Below are 21,309 nucleotides of genomic sequence, written 5' to 3'. Positions count from 1 at the left end.
ATCCACAACAAAGGAGGCACAGATACACGGGGAGAAAAGACAGTCTCCTCAATAACTGGTGCTGGGGACACTGGGCAGCTGCCTGGGAAATAATAAAACCAGGACGGCCTCTAGCGCCATACACAAGATAAGCTCACGTGGATTAAAGACCCAAAGGTAAGACCGGATGCGATCAAACTCCTAGAGGAAAACGTAAGCAGAACACTGACATAAAACACAGCAATATTTTGGGGGACCCATCTCCTACAGTAACGGAAGTAAAGACAAAAAATAAACAAATGGGACCTAATTAAACTTAAAAACTTTTGCACAGCAAAGGAACCATTAACAAAATGAAATGACAACCTACAGACCAAGCATCCTTGGAAAATGATGCTACTGACAAGGCATTAATTTCCAAAATATACAAACAGCTCATACAGCCTAATAAAAAAAAAAAAGCAGAAACAAAGAACCTAATAAAATTGAGCAGAAGACCTAGGTAGATATCTCTCCAAAGAAGACATACAGATGGACAACAGGCACGTGAAAAGACACTCACCACTGCTGATTATTAGAGAAACGCAAATCAAAACCACAATGAGGCATCACCTCAGACCAGCCAGAATGGCCGTCTTCAAAATGTCTCCAAATCATAAATGCTGAAGAGGGTGTGCAGAAAAGGGAACCCTCCTATACAGCTGGTGGTAATACAAATTAGTGCAGCACTATGGAAAATATGTGGAGGTTCTTTAAAACACTAAAAATAGAGTTGACACATGATCCAGCAATCACACTCCTGGGCATATATCTGAATAAAACTGTAATTTGAAAAGATACACGCACCTCGATGTTCATCACAGCACTATTTACACTAGCCAAGACATGGAAGCAACCTGAATGTCCATCAGGAGAGATGAATGGATCAATAAGATGTGGTATGGATACAATGGAGAAGGCAACAGCACCCCACTCCAGTCCTCTTGCCTGGAAAATCCCCTAGGTGGAGGAGCCTGGTAGGCTGCAGTCCATGGGGTCGCGAAGAGTCGGACACGACTGAGTGACTTCACTTTCACTTTTCACTTTCATGCATCGAAGGAGGAAATGGCAACCCACTCCAGTATTCTTGCCTGGAGAATCCCAGGGACGGGGGAGCCTGGTGGGCTGCTGTCTATGGGGTCTCACAGAGTTGGACATGACTGAAGCGACTTAGCAGCAGCAGCAGCATGGATACAATACTCCAGTTCAGTTCAGTTCAGTCACTCAGTTGTGTCCGACTCTTTGGGACCCCGTGAATCGCAGCACGCCAGGCCTCCCTGTCCATCACCAACTCCCGGAGTTCACTGAGACTCACATCCATCGAGTCAGTGATGCCATCCAGCCATCTCATCCTCTGTCGTCCCCTTCTCCTCCTGCCCCCAATCCCTCCCAGCATCAGAGTCTTTTCCAATGAGTCAACTCTTCGCATGAGGTGGCCAAAGTACTGGAGTTTCAGCTTTAGCATCATTCCTTCCAAAGAAATCCCAGGGCTGATCTCCTTCAGAATGGACTGCTTGGATCTCCTTGCAGTCCAAGGGACCCACAAGAGTCTTCTCCAACAGCACAGTTCAAAAGCACCAATTCTTTAGCGCTCAGCCTTCTTCACAGTCCAACTCTCACATCCATACATGACCACAGGAAAAACCATAGCCTTGACTAGACAGACCTTTGCTGGCAAAGTAATATCTCTGCTTTTGAATATGCTATCTAGGTTGGTCATAACTTTCCTTCCAAGGAGTAAGCGTCTTTTAATTTCATGGCTGAAGTCACCATCTGCAGTGATTTTGGAGCTCAAAAAAATAAAGTCTGACACTGTTTCCACTGTTTTCCCATCTATTTCCTATGAAGTGATGGGACCGGATGCCATGATCTTTGTTTTCTGAATGTTGAGCTTTAAGCCAATTTTTTCACTCTCCTCTTTCACTTTCATCAAGAGGCTTTTTAGTTCTTCTTCACTTTCTGCCATAAGGGTGGTGTCATCTGCATATCTGAGGTTATTGATATTTCTCCCGGCAGTCTTGATCCCAGCTTGTGCTTCTTCCAGCCCAGCGTTTCTCATGATGTACTCTGCATATAAGTTAAATAAGCAGGGTGACAATATACAGCCTTGACATACTCCGTTTCCTATTTGGAACCAGTCTGTTGTTCCATGTCCAGTTCTAACTGTTGCTTCCTGACCTGCATACAGATTTCTCAAGAGGCCAGGTCATCCTGGAATGTGAAGTCAAGTGGGCCTTAGAAAGCATCACTACGAACAAAGCTAGTGGAAGTGATGGAATTCCAGTTGAGCTATTTCAAATCCTGAAAGATGATGCTGTGAAAGTGTTGCACTCAATATGCCAGCACATTTGGAAAACTCAGCAGTAGCCACAGGACTGGAAAAGGTCAGTTTTCATTCCAATCCCAAAGAAAGGCAATGCCAAAGAATGCTCAAACTACCGCACAATTGCACTCATCTCACATGCTAGCCAAGTAATGCTCAAAATTCTCCAAGCCAGGCTTCAGCAATATGTGAACCACGTACTTCCACGTGTTCAAGCTGGTTTTAGAAAAAGCAGAGGAACCAGAGATCACATTGCCAACATCTGCTGGATCATGGAAAAAGCAAGAGAGTTCCAGAAAAACATCTATTTCTGCTTTGACTATGCCAAAGTCTTTGACTGTGTGGATCACAATAAACAATAAAATATTACCCAGCCATAAAAAAGAATGAAATAATGCCATTTGCAACAACATGGATGGACCTGGAGACTGTCATACTAAGCAAAGGAAGTCACAGAGAGGAAGACAAATATCACACGATATCACTCATATGTGGAGTCTGAAAAAAATGATACAAGTGCACTTATTTATCAAACAGAAACAGACTCACAGACACAGAAAACAAACTGATGGTTACCAAAGCGGATAGCGCGAGTGGGGAGGTAAATTAGGAAAACACGTAAGTTGTCAACAGGAGACGGGATCATCACGTGGTACCCAAAACTAAATGAACCAAAGCTATACGTATTTTAACTCAGAAGGACCCTATGGGGCCTTCCTGGGGACAGACCCCTCCCCCATATCTTCTGCTTTAGCTCCTCTGTGAAGTGCCTGGATAACAGTATCTGATGCATATCTCCTGAGTAATTTTTCAGCTCTGAAAACCACCAAATGGAAGAATTTAACGACTTTATAATCATGAGCATGTAGTCCTTGACCTTCTGGTGTCTAAAGACTGTTCACCTCAACCAGTAACAGAATTGTGCACGACTTGATCACAGACCCGGGAAGCCCCTCCCTCACCTCACCTCCTAAAGGGCTTTGCTGAAAGCCTTCAGGGAGCTCAGGGTTTAGGGGGCCACCTGCCTGCCTTCTATCGGCACCTTTACACTAAAGCTGCACTTGCCGTCACGACCACCAGGTGTCAGTAGATGGGATTTACTGCTCACGGGTGAGCAGATCCAAGTGTGGTTAGGTACAGAAGTAAAACTCATGTAATTTACTCTGGCCAATTATTTTGATATCATTGACTGAAAATCTGCTTTCCCCTATGAATGTGGGAAACACCCACAGTGTCTTCACTGATCTTTCATAAATTTAACTATTCAGGACAAAGCTAGAAAAATTCAGAAACTCAGCCTGTTCTCAGCCAGTCTCTGGCTATTTCTTACGCCTTATCACTTTGGGGACTTGAAAAGAAAAAGAAAAAGAGTGGCTACAGGTGTGAGTTCCCATCAGCAAGACAGTGAATATATATTTCTTCAACTAATTTATTAAAAAAACAAAACTAACATATTCCAGGCACTTAAACAACCTAAGGTTTGAAAACTGCCATGTGAAGTACATAATACAGAACCCACTTCACAAAGGAGACAATTAAAACTCAGAGCAATTAAGTGACTTGACCAGGATCACACAGCAGGACAGGAGTAAAAACAAACTCAAACCCAGGTCAGCCAGATGGCCAGGCATACTCAGAATGCATGCATATGGTCAGCTCACTCAGGGCTGACTCCCTTCAAATTTCTACTCCCAGTGGGTCCTGCCAGGAGTCTGCCAGCTGAGGGAGAGAGGAGACAGTCAAGAGACACAGGCCTGGGGGCGTTCAGGCTAGGAACAGGATCGGACATTGGCCCGTACTCAGACCTGGCGCTGCTTCCAGCACATGGCCCGTGTCCAGCTGAGCTTCTCGTAAATATAGCCCCTGTCAGGCCCCCTAGTCCAGCTACAAGTGAATGTCAATCTAAAGAAACAACTCGGGAGACACCAGGCCCCACGAGCTTGAAGAGCAGAAAAGGCCTCTGAGGATACATGCCTTCAAAACCCACTACGCTAGGCCCCGTGTACCATTCCCTCCTCCCAGCCCCAAGCCTGGAAACCATTTCTTAAATATTCAAACATGGCCTCTAAGCTGGGAGATTAACTAAGACGCAGCCTTCTTATCGCAGGTAGGACTTTCAGAGGCCCTCCTGGTAGAACCGTAACAGGATCCCTCCAGGAGGGGAACTAATCACCCTGAAAGCTTCTGAGCGTGGAGGGGAGGCAGGAGCAGAGAGTCTGCCCCACCCGGGCCAGCCTCATCCCCGCAGTGACCCACATACAGGGAAGAAACCTACCTGCTGCAAGATTGGGCCCCAGCCTCCCCGAACGTGCAGAACCCAGAGCTGAAGACATGATACACAGGCGATAGCCAGGCCCATTTCATAGATGGGGTTCATCAAATCATGCTCAGTAAGCCCTCCAAAGCCTGGGATGCCCAGGGTCCTCTTGCAGTTGTCCAATCCAGCATGGCTGGCCTACTGTCCCATCTGAAGGATGCTCCAGGTGTGTGCTGGACAAGGATGGTTAGAGAGTCAGGGGTTTTGTGAGTCAGTAGTTGAACTGTTGGTAGCTTGAACTCAACCAGGGCAATCCTCCTGGCATTTTTCGCTCAGGGCACAGGCATCCTTTGGAAGCCCACATGCCTGGGTTATCACCCTAAAGGCAGAATGAGATAACAAAGAATTTGAACTTTAGAACCCCACATTGCCTCTATCAAGCATATACTCTGAGCAAGAATCGCACAATGAGAAACATGGGGATAAAGGGATGAGCTGGGGTGTCTGGACGTGAGGGAGGCTGAGGATCTGCAAGGGAAACAGGACCAAGCTCTCAACCATCAAGCAGCAGGTCTTTCCCGAGTCCCAGGCTTCCTCATCTGTAAACAAGTTCCAGGATTCACGTCATGGGATTCTGTGAGCAATAGATGAAACAATCGCTGTGTATACCTGTGGCTGATTCATGCTGATGTACGGCAGAAACCAACATAATACTGTACAGCAATAATAGTCCAATAAAAAACCCAACCCACATAAAGTATTAACACAGAGAAAGTGTTAAAAAAATGTTCAGTTCAGTTGCTCAGTCGTGTCCGACTCCTTGCAACCCCATGAATCTCAGCACGCCAGGCCTCCCTGTCCATCACCAACTCCCGGAGTTCACTCAAACTCACGTCCATCGAGTCAGTGATGCCATCCAGCCATCTCAACCTCTGTCGTCCCCTTCTCCTCCTGCCCCCAATCCCTCCCAGCATCAGAGTCTTTTCCAAGTCAACTCTTCGCATGAGGTGGCCAAAGTACTGGAGTTTCAGCCTCAGCATCAGTCCCTCCAATGAACACCCTCAACAGGCTCTAAATAGTGGCTCTCAGCCCCAGAAGGCGCAGCACTGGGTGCTGTGACGTGAAGGGTGAGAAAAGGGATGAAGGGAGCGCTGGCCCTTGTGCTCTCCTTCCGGGAAGAGTTCTCTCAGTTAGGATGTGCCCAGCGGCAGGTCATAGACTAGCCGGCCTTAAACAACCAAGTCAGTAGTGATTTCCCACCTCACAAGTCCAGTCCAGGGTTGTTTGTGAGCTCAGGGAGGCCAAGGTTCTGGATCAATATCACTGCATCTCTCTAGACTTCAATTCCTGGACTCAGCTCCGAGGTGGCCCTGGCCTGCCAGCCCCCAAAGGCAGTGAGGGGCTGGGAGAGGCGAGGGCATTGAGAGGAAATAAAAAGTAATTCAACCAAAATAGGGTGTTATGCGGAATCTTAAAAAAAATGGTACAAATGAAATTATTTACAAAACAGAAATAGTGTCACAGATGTAGGGAAAAAATCTTATGGTTCCGGGGGAAAGGGGAATGGAAGGGGAGGTAAACATTTGGAGATTAGGATCGACATATACACACTGAAGGTGAAAAAGTTTAAAGTATTCATTGCTCAGTTAAGTCCGACTCTTTGCGACCCCATGGACTGTAGCCTGCCAGGCTCCTCTGTCCGTGGAACTCTCGAGGCAAGAATACTGGAGTGGGAAGGCATTCCCCTTTCCAGGGCATCTTCCTAGCCCAGGGATCTAACCCGGATGTCCTGCATTGCAGGCTGATTCTTTATTGTCTGAGCCACCAGGGAAAATGTAGAGCACAGGGAACTCTTCTCCATACTCTGTAATGACCCGCATGGAAAAGCATTTTCTCCCGTGTGCTTGTTTTGGCTGTGCTGGGTATTTGCGCGGCGCGGTCTTTCTCCAGTGGTAGCGAGCAGGGCTGCCCTCTAGTGGTGGTGCTCAGGCTTCTCGCTGTGGTAGCTTCTCTTGTTGCAAAGCATGAGCTCAAGAGCACTCAGGCTTAGTTGCCCCGAAGCGTGTGAGATCTTAATTCCCTGACCAAGGACTGAACCTGTGTCCCCTGCATGGACATGTGGATTCTTAACAACTGGATCACCAGGGAAGTCTCAGAAAATAATTTTTAAAAGAGTGGATATGTAAAAAAATTTTTTCTTGAGATACATTGATATAGAATTGTGAAAATAAAATAGGGTGTCTCTCTCACAGGGTGAGCAAGCAAGGGGAGGAACAGCACCAGAACTCGGACTCTGGGCTCAAATTTCTAGTCTGCAACTTGCTAAGTGGATGCTGTGCGACCCTGAGCAAGCGACCTCACCTCTGATCCTCTCTCTGGCCTCTGTAAAATGGACATAAGAAAACTACCAAGCTCAGAGAGTTGCGGAAAGTGAAAGTTGCTCAGTCCTGTCCTACTCCTTGCAGCCCCATGGACTGTACAGTCCATGAAATTCTCCAGGCCAGAACACTGGAGTGGGTGGTCGTTCCCTTCTCCAGGGGATCTTCCCAACCCAGGGATGGAACCCAGGTGGAGAGAGTTGTGTTGAAGCTCAAATGGGAAATGCACGCCACACACTGCTTAATGAGTCAAAGTCATTATTACGCAGAACCACAGGAATGCACCTCAGGGATCTGACAAGACCAAGAACGGGGGGCCCAGACAGGGAAGGGACTTGAGCAGAGTCACCCAATGGGGAAGAGAGCCAAGGAGCACTGGCATCCGGGTGCCAGCCTGGCCACCTCCCTCCACCCGCCAGGGAGCCTGACCCACCTGGTCCCCAGGCGCTGGGCGGGGCTGCCGGCTCTCACCTGGCGCTGCAGGCGGCCCCCACCCGCCACCCGCCTTTCATCTCCCCTCCTCGTGGCTCCGGGCACCGCTTTCCCAATTGCCCAGGTGAAGCCAGAGCCCAGGCTCTTGGCTTCCGCGGGGGGTGGGGCGGGCAGGTGAGGCCGCCAACAGGTGAGGCCGCCCTGCGGGAGGCCCGCCCACCGCACCGCCTCGCCTCCTCCTGGTCTGTGGCGACATCTGCTGGCCATCCTCGGAGGAACACAACCTCTGCTCTGATTTCTGCTTCAGTTCAGATTAATCCCCATTAATCCCTGAGCACCTCCTAGGGGCCCCGCACGGTGTTAGGTGTCTGGGATTCGCACCATCCCATGTCTCCAGGAATCTCAGACTACCTGAAAGCTCAGATGCAGAGAAGACAAAGAAAAACTTGCAAGTTGCAATCATTCTTTGCTCAGATACAGAATAACATTAGTTGGGGAGGTACCAGCCCATCCTCTCTGAGGAGATGTCCGTGGAAAGACTTAAAAGAAACCCAGAAAATCTCAGGGAAAGGAAGTGAAAGTAGTCCAGGCATAGGAAGACACCTGGCCTTTTACAGGTGAAAAGCCCAGAGGCTGGAACACCATGGCTATGGTATGAAGTAGGCAGAGATCAGATGAGACCTTCTATCTATACTCTCAGTGTTCCCACGGGAAAACTAGGACCCGGGGAAAGGACTTTCCCTCTTAACAGAGTGAGGCAGTGACAGCCAAGCCTGGAGGACTCAGCCCAGAGCTCTCTCCAGGCTCCACCACTCTCTCCAGTCTCAATTGCTATTGGTATCCAAGGATCCATTCATTCATTCAACAAACACTTCTTGAGCAGTTATTTATGTGTCAAAGACTGTGCTAAGCATTAAGAACATAGTGGTAAATGAGACACATTCCTTGAGATCCTCCTAATCTAGTGAGGGCATCAAACCTGTCTAGGATGGTTAGACAAGGTTCTCCCTCCCCCACGAGACAAATCCAAAGGAATGAATCTCTAATAGTAGAAATCTGGGACAAGGAGAGGCCAGTAGAGGAGGTATCTCAGCACTCTTGAAAGCATACCATAGGAACAAATCATTTTAATCAATCCTTAGTCCCAGGTTTTCACAGAATTGAAACATTAGATCAGAGAGGGATGGAGTCAGGTTACACAGCTGAATCTCCTCTGAGATACCAAAATCACTGTGGTAGATTCAGCTCAGGGAATGTGTTAGTAATAGGAGTTCACCCCCAGGTTCCCAGAGGAGAGAACTTGTGCTCAGAATTCTGCGAGAGGGTCCTTATTACATACAGGGCAGTCAGGCTGATGGGCTAGTGTGACCCACGGCCGCCGCCTCTTCATCGTCTGGAATGATCATCATTGGCACTATTGAGAATTTACTCCCAACCAGCTTCCAGCTGTCCCAGCATTCATTTGAGGTTGGGACAGGCTCAGAAGGGTGAAAGCCACCCTTGAACAGCTCACAGAAGACGCGTGTTAATACTGAAGCAAATCATTTTAACGCAGTGCCACAAAAGTGCTGCAAAGGCGGTAATTTCCACTTGGGAGGAACACAGAAGGCCGTGGATTCACTCTGCCTGGAGAGGTCTTAAGAGGGAAGTCCTACTGAACCTTGAAAACCTTCATCTGAATCGCCAGTCCCGCGGTTCTCAGAGTGTGGTCCGAAGCAGCAGCATTTCCACCACTCAGGCACTTTGTTACAACTGCAGATTCTGAACCTGCAACTCTGGGGTGGGTCCCAGTGATCTGCGTTTTAACAGCCCTGCAGGTGATTCTGATGTGCCCTGAAGACAGAACCTCTGCGTGAGGCAGAAAGACCAAAGAAGTCTCTAAATAGGTGTTTTCATTAAGCATCAAGACAATTTCCCATGACCCCAGGGTCTGGGAACAGTACTGAAGTTGAAACTCCTGATTTTTCTTTTCACCCAGCTTTTACATTCCCTTTTACTTCTACGAGTGCATTTGTTCTCACAGACTGTCAGGACCACACCAAAAAGAACAAGAGTAGTCAAACAGGGGATAAAGTGACTAACCATTGAGTTGCCTGGGACAGTCCTGTTTTAACAGTAAAAGGCCCATGTTCTAGAACACCTTTAAGTTTTGGGCAAACCAGGATAGTCATCATTAGCAGGCATTTATATATGTGCTTTACTGTGACTTGGTCTTTGGAAGAAAAGCTATGACAAACCTAGACAGCATATTGAAAAGCAGAGACATTACTTTGCCAACAAAGGTCTGTCTAGTCAAAGCTATGGTTTTTCCAGTGGTCATGTATGGATGTGAGAGTTGGACTATAAAGAAAGCTGAGCACTGAAGAACTGATGCTTTTGAACTGTGGCATTGAAGAAGACTCTTGAGAGTCCCTTGGACTAGAAGGAGATCCAACCGGTCCATCCTAAAGGAGATCAGTCCTGAATATTCATTGGAAGGACCAATGCTGAAGATGAAACTCCAATACTTTGGCCACCTGATACAAAGAACTGACTCCCTATAAAAGACCCTGATGCTGGGAAAGATTGAAGGTAGGAGGAGAAGGGGACGACAGAGGATGAGATGGTTGGATGGCATCACTGACACTATGGACATGAGTTTGAGTAAGCTCCAGGAGTTGGTGATGGACAGGGAAGCCTGGCATGCTTCAGTCCATGGGGTCACAAAGAGTCAGACACGACTGAGCAACTGAATTGTGATTAAATAACAACACAAAATGCTGAGAAAAATTTTCCAGTTGCAATGTCTTCAACCTTTTATGCCCCAATTCTCCAGTTCTCTGCCCTAATACAGCCCACAGAGACCTTGATACTCCTGGTTCACGACATTGAAAACATCATGCTGATCGGCTCTACTGAGCAGGAAGTAGCAAGGTCTGAGATGCTTTCAAAAGTCATACAAACAGGAGAGAGAGAAGACAACCACCACAAACATTCAGGGACCCCTCCTTGGTAAGGAGTCTGGGGCACAGTGATCTGGAATGTGTGGAGATCTCTCCCCCAAGGTGAAAGTCAAGTTACTGCACCTCCCACCCTCTACCACCCAAAGCTAGATGCCACGTGTGGCAGGCCCTGTTAGATTCTGCAGGCAATGTCTGAGTGAGCTCCTTACCCACGTCCAGAGCCACCCGAGGGCTGCCAGCTTCAGTGGGGACCAGAGCATGGGAAGGCTCTGCAGAGCGTCCAGGCTACAGCACAAGCTGCTGACAACCAGGGTCCATGATCTGGTGGACACACCAGTGCAGCGGTGGTTGCACAGAAGTGGGAAAGGAGGCCACCCCCTGGGTACTGTGGACCCCAGCATTTCCATGCCAGACAGTGAAGGTGGGTGGAGAAACACGGCAGCCAACAATGTCAGGGTGGTTGAGGACTCAAAAAACTCAGAAATGAAGGTTTGGGTCACAACCACCAAGTAAAGAACCTCCAACAGCTGGAGTTCTGGCTGAGAGTGGGGGAAAGAGAAAATGAGAGGAGGAAGGGTGAAGCTGTACGGATCAGTGAGCCTCACGACCACGACTGCAGAAACAAGGCTGTAAGGACTTGGTATATTTTCTATTGCTGTGTTATAGGGATGTGTGTGTTTTTATATGCTAACCGTCATCTTTTTCTTTCTTCCTATTATTTTACACATGATTGTTGGCCGATAAGTTTAAACTTTAGCCTTTAGGGACTAGAATATTCAGTGACACTGTGGCTGAATTTCAGGGTGATGTGTATGTGATTAGTCTGTATAGATTCACTGACCTTTGAAACTGTGCATCTCCTCATTTTGAAGAGCAAGAATTTATTTGTAAGAAGCATGGCTGTATCTTGTCAGACAGGAACATAAAGTTGTTTGTTGTATATAAAATTACAATGTGCAGGCAGGGTACCTGTGGAAGCTGAATCATGGAAGGAAGAGACTGTGCTGTTTTCAATTTATTTCTTCTAGTTCTAAATGCACCCAATTTTGCCTGCACTATGGAGAGGAATCTGAGCTTCTTAATCATTTTCCTTTCCCACATGAAGTGAAAGTGTTAGGCACTTCAGTTGGGTCTGACTCTCTGTGACCCTGTGGACTGTAGCCCACCAGGCTCCTCTGTCCATGGAATCTTCCAGGCAAGAATACTGGAGTGGGTTGCCATTTCCTTCTCCAGGGGATCTTCCTGACACAGAGATTGAACCCATGTCTCCTACACTGCAGGCAAACTGTTTACCCAGTGAGCCACCCACATGGCACAATGTTCAATGTTGCCAGCAGAGGGCGCTGGAGACACTGCAGGAGGACAGGGCTCTTCCTGGGGCCGATGGGTTGCTCACCAGGCTTCCCCCGTGCGCCCTCCAGTGGCCGGCTGCTGCAGTGCAGGGCAGTCAGCAGCACCCAGAGGCTCCCTCCACCAACAGCCCTCTCCGCAGGGCAGCTTCCGCTTACAGAGCGCCTCCAGGAAGACCCCTGGCACCCTGGGAGGGGCAGGTTTCTGGCATGTTTCACCAGCATGGCACCCTAGCACTTCTCTGCCATCTGGTGAACCATGACCATGCCCTTCAGAAAACAAAGTCTGGATCTCAGCCCTGTTGGGGGGCCTGGGTGTGTGGGGGTCTACCTCAGCCCTAGGGGAAGAAGCTGAGGGGGTGGCTGGAGAAGAAGCCTGCTGGCCGTCACCTGTGGGACTGAGGCCAAGAACTTCCCCCACCATGTCTTTTGGGGGGACCTCCTCCCAGTTTCCTCCAGAAAACAGATTCCTGACTTCAAGGAAAAGGTTTCTGGAGGAAAATACATGCAGGCTCCCACCCAAAGTCCTCCTTCCCCAAGAAAACTCCAACACCCACCCTACAAGTATCTGCACCCCAGAGAGAGTCTCTCCCTGCCTGAAGCCCCCAGAGGCAGAATTAAAAACCCAGCCTTCCAAGATGGAACAGTAGAAGGACGTGCACTCATCTCCTCGTATGAGAGCACCAAAACTGCAACTAGCTGTTGAACAACCATCAATAGGAGGATGCTCAGTTCAGTTGCTCAGTCATGTCCAACTCTTTGCGACCCCATGAATCAATGCACCAGGGCTCCCTGTCCATCACCAACTCTGGGAGTTCACTCAAACTCATGTCCATTGAGTCGGTGATGCCATCCAGCCATCTCATCCTCTGTCGTCCCCTTCTCCTCCTGCCCCCAACCCCTCCCAGCATCAGGGTCTTCTCCAATAAGTCAACTCTTCGCATAAGGTGGCTAAAGTATTGGAGTTTCAGCTTCAGCATCAGTCCTTCCAATGAACACCCAGGACTGGTCGCCTTTAGGATGGACTGGTTGGATCTCCTTGCAGTCCAAGGGACCCACAAGAGTCTTCTCCAACACCACAGTTCAAAAGCATCAATTCTTCGGTGCTCAGCTTTCTTCACAGTCCAACTCTCACATCCATACATGACCACTGGAAAAAATCATAGCCTTGACTAGACGGACCTTTGTTGGCAAAGTAATATCTCTGCTTTTCAATATACTATCTAGGTTGGTCATAACTTTCCTTCCAAGGAGTAAGCATCTTTTAATTTCATGGCTGCAATCACCATCTGTAGTGATTTTGGAGCCCAGAAAAATAAAGTCTGACACTGTCTCCACTGTTTCCCCATCTATTTGCCATGAAGTGATGGGACCAGATGCCATGATCTTTGTTTTCTGAATGTTGAGCTTTAAGCCAACTTTTTCACTCTCCACCTTCACTTTCATCAAGAGGCTTTTTAGTTCCTCTTCACTTTCTGCCATAAGGGTGGTGTCATCTGCATATCTGAGGTTATTGATATTTCTCCCGGCAATCTTGATCCCAGCTTGTGCTTCCTCCAGCCCAGCATTTCTCATGATGTACTCTGCATATGAGTTAAATAAGCAGGGTGACAATATACAGCCTTGACGAACTCCTTTTCCTATTTGGAACCAGTCTGTTGTTTCATGTCCAGTTCGAACCATTGCTTCCTGACCTGCATATAGGTTTCTCAAGAGGCAGGTCAGGTGGTCTGGTATTCCCATCTCTTTCAGAATTTTCCACAGTTTATTGTGATCCACACAGTCAAAGGCTTTGGCATAGTCAATAAAGCAGAAATAGATGTTTTTCTGGAACTCTCTTGCTTTTTCGATGATCCAGTGGATGTTGGAAATTTGATCTCTGGTTCCTCTGCCTTTTTAAAACCATTGTGAACATCTGGAATTTCATGGTTCACATACTGCTGAAGCCTGGCTTGGAGAATTTTGAGCATCACTTTACTAGCATGTGAGATGAATGCAATTGTGCAGTAGTTTGAGCATTCTTTGGCATTGCCTTTCTTTGGGATTGGAATGAAAACTGACCTTTTCCAGTCCTGTGGCCACTGCTGAGTTTTCCAAATGTGCTGGCATATTGAGTGCAGCACTTTCACAGCATCATCTTTCAGGATTTGAAATAGCTCAACTGGAATTCTATCACCTCCACTAGCTTTGTTCATAGTGATGTTTTCTAAGGCCCACTTGACTTTACATTCCAGGATGTCTAGCTCTAGGTGAGTGATCACACCATTGTGATTATCTGGGTTGTGAAGCTCTTTTCTGTACAGTTCCTCTGTGTATTCTTGCCACCTCTTCTTAATATCTTCTGCTTCTGTTAGGTCCATACCATTTCTGTCCTTTATCGAGCCCATCTTTGCATGAAATGTTCCCTTGGTATCTCTAATTTTCTTGAAGAGATCTCTAGTCTTTCCCATTCTGTTGTTTTCCTCTATTTCTTTGCCTTGATTGTTGAGGAAGGCTTTATCTCTCCTTGCTATTCTTTGGAACTCTGCATTCAGATGCTTATCTCTTTCCTTTTCTCCTTTGCTTTTTGCTTCTCTTCTTTTCACAGCTATTTGTAAGGCCTCCTCAGACAGCCATTTTGCTTTTTTGCATTTCTTTTCCATGGAGGATGCTGGATGCTAGAACCCACCAAAAAAATAGATATCCATATCCAAACACAAAGAAGCAGCCACAGTGAGAGGGTAGGAGGGGCACAATCATAATAAACTGAAATTCCATACCCACTGGGTGGTATGGTAACAAACTGAGAACGATAATACCAAAGAAGTTCTCCCATCGTTGTGAAGGTTCTGAACCCCGTGTTGGGCTTCTCAGCCTGCGGATCCAACACAGGGACAGGAATCCCCAGGGAATCTGGCCTTGCAGGTGTCAACTACAAATGGGCACTTACAAGAGCATTGCCAACAATTGAACAACAAAGGCATTTGCCATCCACCTCTATGGAGACTGAACCCCATGCTGCTATTATAGCTGCTGACCTCCAACAACCCCTGAGGGTTCAGGGTGGAGTGAGGCAGTCTGTGCTCCAGGGAATCTGGTGGGACTGGTTTTAGATAGTTGGATGTTTTTAGGAACAGATTTTATGATCTCAATCCTTGCATCTCCTCATATCTAGAGAAGCACTAAATCCCTTCATGGTGACATCAGAGTCTCATGACTAACAGAAACCCTTTGTAAAATGAGTGCTTCATGGTATTGAATTCCCCTTTCATCAAAACCTTATATATTGACTTTCCCCCACTGCGGCTTTGGAGCAGTCTCTCCAAGCTATCTGAGATGCTGCCTCCCGGCTGCAGTTCTCATTTTGCCCCAAATAAAACTTAACTTACAACTCTCAAGTTGTACATCTTTGTTTCAGTCGACACAGGCCAGTGGGATTTGATGACAGGACTTCCACAGGACTGGGAGAAACAGAGATCCTACCCTTGGGGGGCACAAACAAAATCTTTCATGCACCAAGATCCAGAGGAAAGGAGCCGTGACCCCACAGGAGACTGAACCAAAACTACCTGCTGATGCTGGAGGGCCTCCTGGGTCGGCAGGGGCACTGGCAGCAGCAGGCTGGGAAGGTCCCCTTTGGAGTTCACCACCTACCATAAAGCAGACAACTTTAGGAGTGCAACCCTACCCATCAGCAGATAACTGGATTAAAGCTTTACTGAGCAAGGCCCTACCCACCAGAGCAAGATCTAGTTTCTCCCATAGCCAGTCACCTCCATCAGGAAGCTTACACAAGCCTTTTAGCCTCACTGATCAGAGGGCAGACAGAATAAGAAAGAACCACTATCCCACAACAGCTAAAACAATAACCATATTACAGAAAGTTACTCACTATGAAAAAGCACAGTTATGTTCCAGATGAAGGGACAAGATGAAACCCCAGAAAAACAACTAAATGAAGTGGAGATAAGCAACTTTCGACTTCCTTGGTGGCTCAGACGGTAAAGCGTCTGCCTACAGTGGGGGAGACCCGGGTTCAATTATTGGGTCAGGAAGCTCTCCTGGAGAAGGGAATAGCAACCCACTCCAGTATTCTTGCCCCCCGCCCCCCCGCAAAAAAATAGGGGGCTCAAAGAAATATTTTTGGGGGAAGGAAATGGCAACCCACTCCAGTATTCTTGCCTGGAGAATTCTGTGAACAGAGGAGCCTGGTAGGCTACAGTCCATGGGTTGCAAAGAGTCGGACACAACTGAGCAACTTCACTTCACTTCTTCAGTGAAGATGATCTGGGATCTAGACAAAACAGTGGAGAAGATGAAAGAAATGTTTACCAGAGAGCTATAAGAACTAAAGAACAAGCAAACAGAGATGAATAATACACGAGAAGGAATCAACAGCATAAGTGAGACTAGTGAGGCAGAAGAACAGGCAGAGGAACCAAAGATCAAATTGCCAACATCTGTTGGATCATAGAAAAAGCAAGAGAATTCCAGAAAAACATCTACTTCTGCTTCATTGACTATGCTAAAGCCTTTGACTGTGCGTATCACAACAAAGTATGGAAAATTCCTAAAGACATGGGAATACCAGACCACCTTACTTTCTTACTGGTCTCCTGAGAGATCTGTAAGTAGACCAAGAAGCAACAGTTAGAACTGGACACAGAACAACAAACTGGTTCAAAACTGGGGAAGGAGTACATCAAGGCTGTATATTATCACTCTGCTTATATAACTAACATACAGAGTACATACGGGCTGGATAAATCACAAGCTGGAATCAAGACTGCCAGGAGAAATATCAATAACCTCAGATATGCAGATGACACCACCCTTATGGCAGAAAGCAAAGAGGAACTAAAGAGCCTCTTGTGAAAGTAAAAGAGGAGAGTGAAAAAGCTGGCTTAAAACTCAACATTCAAAAAATGAAAATCATGGCATCTGGTCCCATCACCTCATGGCAAATAGATGGAGGAACAGTGAAAACAGTGACAGACTTTATTTTCTTGGGCTCCAAAATCACTGCAGATGGTGACTGCAGCCATGAAATTAAAGGATGGTTGCTCCTTGGAAGAAAAGCAATGACAAACCTAGACAGTGTATTAAAAAGCAGAGACATTACTTTGGCAACAAAGGTCCACATAGTCAAAGCTATGGTTTTTCCAATAGTCATGTATGGATGTGAGAGTTGGACCATAAAAAAAGCTGAGCACTGAAGAATTGGTGCCTTCGAACTATGGTGCTAGAGAAGACTCTTGACAGTCCCCTGGACAGCAAGGAAATCAAACCAGTCAATCCTAAAGGAAATCAACCCTGAATAGTCGATGGAAGGATTGCTGCTGAAGCTCCAATACTTTGGCCACCTGATGTGAAGAGCTGACTGACTGGAAAAGACCCTCACGCTGGGAAAGACTGAGAGGAGGAGGAGAAGGGGATGACAGGATGAGATGGTTAGATGGCATCACCTACTCAATGGACAGGAGTTTGAGCAAACTTTGGGGGATGGTGAAGGACAGAAAAGCCTGACATGCTACAGTCCATGGGGTTGCAGAGAGTCAGACACAACTGAGCAACTGAACAACAACAAGAATAGATAAATGACCCGCAGGACAGAATGTTAGAAATCACTGCAGGACAGAATACAGAAAAAAGAATGAAAAGAAATGAAGACAGCCTAAGAGACCTCTGGGACAACATTAAGTGCACCAACATTTGCATTACAGGAGTCCCAGAAGGAGGAGAGAGAGAAAGGACCTGAGAAAATATTTGAAGAGATAAAAGATGAAAACTTCCCTAATATGGGAAAGGAAATAGTCAACCACATCCAGAAAGCACAGAGTCCCAGATGGGGTAAACCCAAGGAGGAACACATCAAACTGACAAAAATTGAAGACAAAGAAAAATATTAAAAGCAACAAGGGGGAAATGATAAATAACATATAAGGAAAATTCTGTCAGGCTATCAGCTGATTCCTCAACAGAAACTCTATAAGCCAGAAGGGAATGGCATAATATATTTAAAATGATGAAAAGGAAGAATCTACAGTCAAGAATGAAGTGAAGTGAAAGTCGCTGAGTCATGTCTGACTCTTTGCGATCCCATGGAACTCCCCAGGCCCAGAATACTGGAGTGGGTAGCCTTTCCCTTCTTCAGGGGATCTTCCCAACCCAGGGATCAAACCCAGGTCTCCCACATTGCAGGCAGATCCCTTACCAACTGAGCTATCAGAGAAGCCCTATAACCAAGAACACTACATAGCAAAACTCTGATTCAGATTTGATGGAGAAATCAAAAGCTTTCCAGACAAGCAAAAGAATTCAGCACCACCAAACCAGCTTTACAACAAGTGCTAAAGGAACTTTTCTAGACAGGAGAAGGAAGAGACCTACAAAAAATAAATCCAAAACAATTAAAATGGTAATAGGATCATACATATTGATAATTACCTTAAATGTAAGTGGATTAAATGCACCAACCAAAAGACAGAGACTAGCTGAGCAGTCTGATCAAAACATGTTCTTGTATACACTTCCACTTACCACATCACTCTGCTTGATCCCCCAAATTGTATGTAATTATTTTATATTGTTAAGTTAATCATGTTCCCATTATGGCTTACAATAGTAATTATCTTTTATTTTTTGTCTGGCTATTGACTGTGAAAACTGATAACATCTTTTACTATTGTGATTAACTATTACTCATTTAATACCATTGTATCATGATAAACCAACAGAAAAATAGAACTCTGTATTGTCAAAACTAGGATTTAATAGAAAAACCTGTAATCACTTTTTAAAATCCAGATGCATATCAGAATTATCTTGAATTTTTTTGAAATATTCAAATGCCCAGGCATTGCCTTTTTTCCTCCAGAGCTCCAGATATGTTTCTAATGAGCAAGTCATGTTTAAAAACAACTGCACTACATGATGATCTTTTACTTTTATCTAGTTTGTTTCACTTTTTCTATTTCATATTCGGTGCTCCCATTTCATTTAGTTTATGTTTTCCAATTTCTACATCTCTTTTTATGTTCTCTCTCAAGCCTTTATCAAACATAGAAAATTTTTGCATACATATATATAAGTAATACTTATATCTTTTCTTTTCTCCTTTGCTTTTTGCTTCTCTTCTTTTCACAGCTATTTGTAAGGCCTCCTCAGACAGCCATTTTGCTTGTTTGCATCTCTTTTCCTTGGGGATGGTCCTGATCCCTGTCTCCTGTACAATGTCATGAACCTCCGTCCATAGTTCATCAGACACTCCGTCTATCAGATCTAGTCCCTTAAATCTATTTCTCACTTCCACTGTATAATCATAAGGGATTTGATTTAGGTCATACCTGAATGATCTAGTCGTTTTCCCCACTTTCTTCAAGTTAAGTCTGAATTTGACAATAAGGATTTCATGATCTGAGCCATAGTCAGCTCCCGGTCTTGTTTTTGCTGACTGTATAGAGCTTCTCCATCTTTGGCTGTAAAGAATATAATCGATCTTATTTTGGTATTGACCATCTGGTGATGTCCATGTGTAGAGTCTTCTCTTGTGTTGTTGGAAGAGAGTGTTTATTATGACCAGTGCATTCTCTTGGCAAAACTCTATTAGCCTTTGCCCTGCTTCATTCCGTACTCCAAGGCCAAATTTGCCTCTTACTCCAGGTGTTTCTTGACTTCCTACTTTTGCATTCCAGTCCCCTATAATGAAAAGGACATCTTTTTTGGGTGTTAGTTCTAAAACGTCTTGTAGGTCTTCATAGAACCGTTCAACTTCAGCTTCTTCAGCGTTACTGGTTGGGGTATAGGCTTGGATTACTGTGATATTGAATGGTTTGCCTTGGAAGGGAACAGAGATCATTCTGTTGTTTTTGAGATTGCATCCAAGTACTGATAAGAAAGCCTTCCTCAGTGATCAGTGCAAAGAAACAGAGGAAAACAATAGAATGGGAAAGACTAGAGATCTCTTCAAGAAAATTAGAGATACCAAGGGAACATTTCATGCAAAGATGGGCTCGATAAAGGACAGAAGTGGTATGGACCTAACAGAAGCAGAAGATATTAAGAAGAGGTGGCAAGAATACACAGAGGAACTGTACAGAAAAGAGCTTCACAACCCAGATAATCACAATGGTGTGATCACTCACCTAGAGCTAGACATCCTGGAATGTAAAGTCAAGTGGGCCTTAGAAAACATCACTATGAACAAAGCTAGTGGAGGTGATAGAATTCCAGTTGAGCTATTTCAAATCCTGAAAGATGATGCTGTGAAAGTGCTGCACTCAATATGCCAGCACATTTGGAAAACTCAGCAGTGGCCACAGGACTGGAAAAGGTCAGTTTTCATTCCAATCCCAAAGAAAGGCAATGCCAAAGAATGCTCAAACTACCGCACAATTGCACTCATCTCACATGCTAGTAAAGTGATGCTCAAAATTCTCCAAGCCAGGCTTCAGCAGTATGTGAACCGTGAAATTCCAGATGTTCACAATGGTTTTAAAAAGGCAGAGGAACCAGAGATCAAATTTCCAACATCCGCTGGATCATTGAAAAAGCAAGAGAGTTCCAGAAAAACATCTATTTCTGCTTTATTGACTATGCCAAAGCCTTTGACTATGTGGATCACAATAAACTGTGGAAAATTCTGAAAGAGATGGGAATACCAGCCCACCTGACCTGCCTCTTGAGAAACCTATATGCAGGTCAGGAAGCAACGGTTCAAACTGGACATGGAACAACAGCCTGGTTCCAAATAGGAAAAGGAGTACGTCAAGGCTGCATATTGTCACCCTGCTTATTTAACGTATACGCAGAGTACATCATGAGAAACGCTGGGCTGGAAGAAGCGCAAGCTGGGATCAAGATTGCTGGGAGAAATATCAATAACCTCAGATATGCAGATGACACCACCCTTATGGCAGAAAGTGAAGAGGAACTAAAAAGCCTCTTGATGAAAGTGAAAGGGGAGAGTGAAAAAGTTGGCTTAAAGCTCAACATTCAGAAAACAAAGATCATGGCATCTGGTCCCATCACTTCATGGCAAATAGATGGGGAAACGGTGGAAAGTGTCAGACTTTATTTTTCTGGGCTCCAAAATCACTGCAGATGGTGATTGCAGCCATGAAATTAAAAGACGCTTACTCCTTGGAAGGACAGTTATGACCAACGTAGGTAGTATATTGAAAAGCAGAGATATTACTTTGCCAACAAAGTTCCATCTAGTCAAAGCTATGGTTTTTCTAGTGGTCATGTATGGATGTGAGAGTTGGACTGTGAAGAAGGCTGAGTGCTGAAGAATTGATGCTTTTGAACTGTGGTGTTGGAGAGGACTCTTGTGGGTCCCTTGGACTGCAAGGAGATCCAACCAGTCCATCCTAAAGGCGACCAGTCCTGGGTGTTCATTGGAAGGACTGATGCTGAAGCTGAAACTCCAATACATTGGCCACCTCATGCAAAGAGTTGACTCATTGGAAAAGACCCTGATGCTGGGAGGGATTGGGGGCAGGAGGAGAAGGGGACGACAGAGGATGAGATGGCTGGATGGCATCACCGACTCGATGAACATGAGTTTGAGTGAACTCCAAGAGTTGGTGATGGACAGGGAGGTCTGGCGTGCTGTGATTCATGGGGTCGC

This window comes from Bos mutus, chromosome 17 (genome assembly GCF_027580195.1).
Source record: "Bos mutus isolate GX-2022 chromosome 17, NWIPB_WYAK_1.1, whole genome shotgun sequence".
NCBI lineage: Eukaryota > Metazoa > Chordata > Mammalia > Artiodactyla > Bovidae > Bos > Bos mutus.
This window is presented reverse-complemented; position numbering follows the sequence as displayed.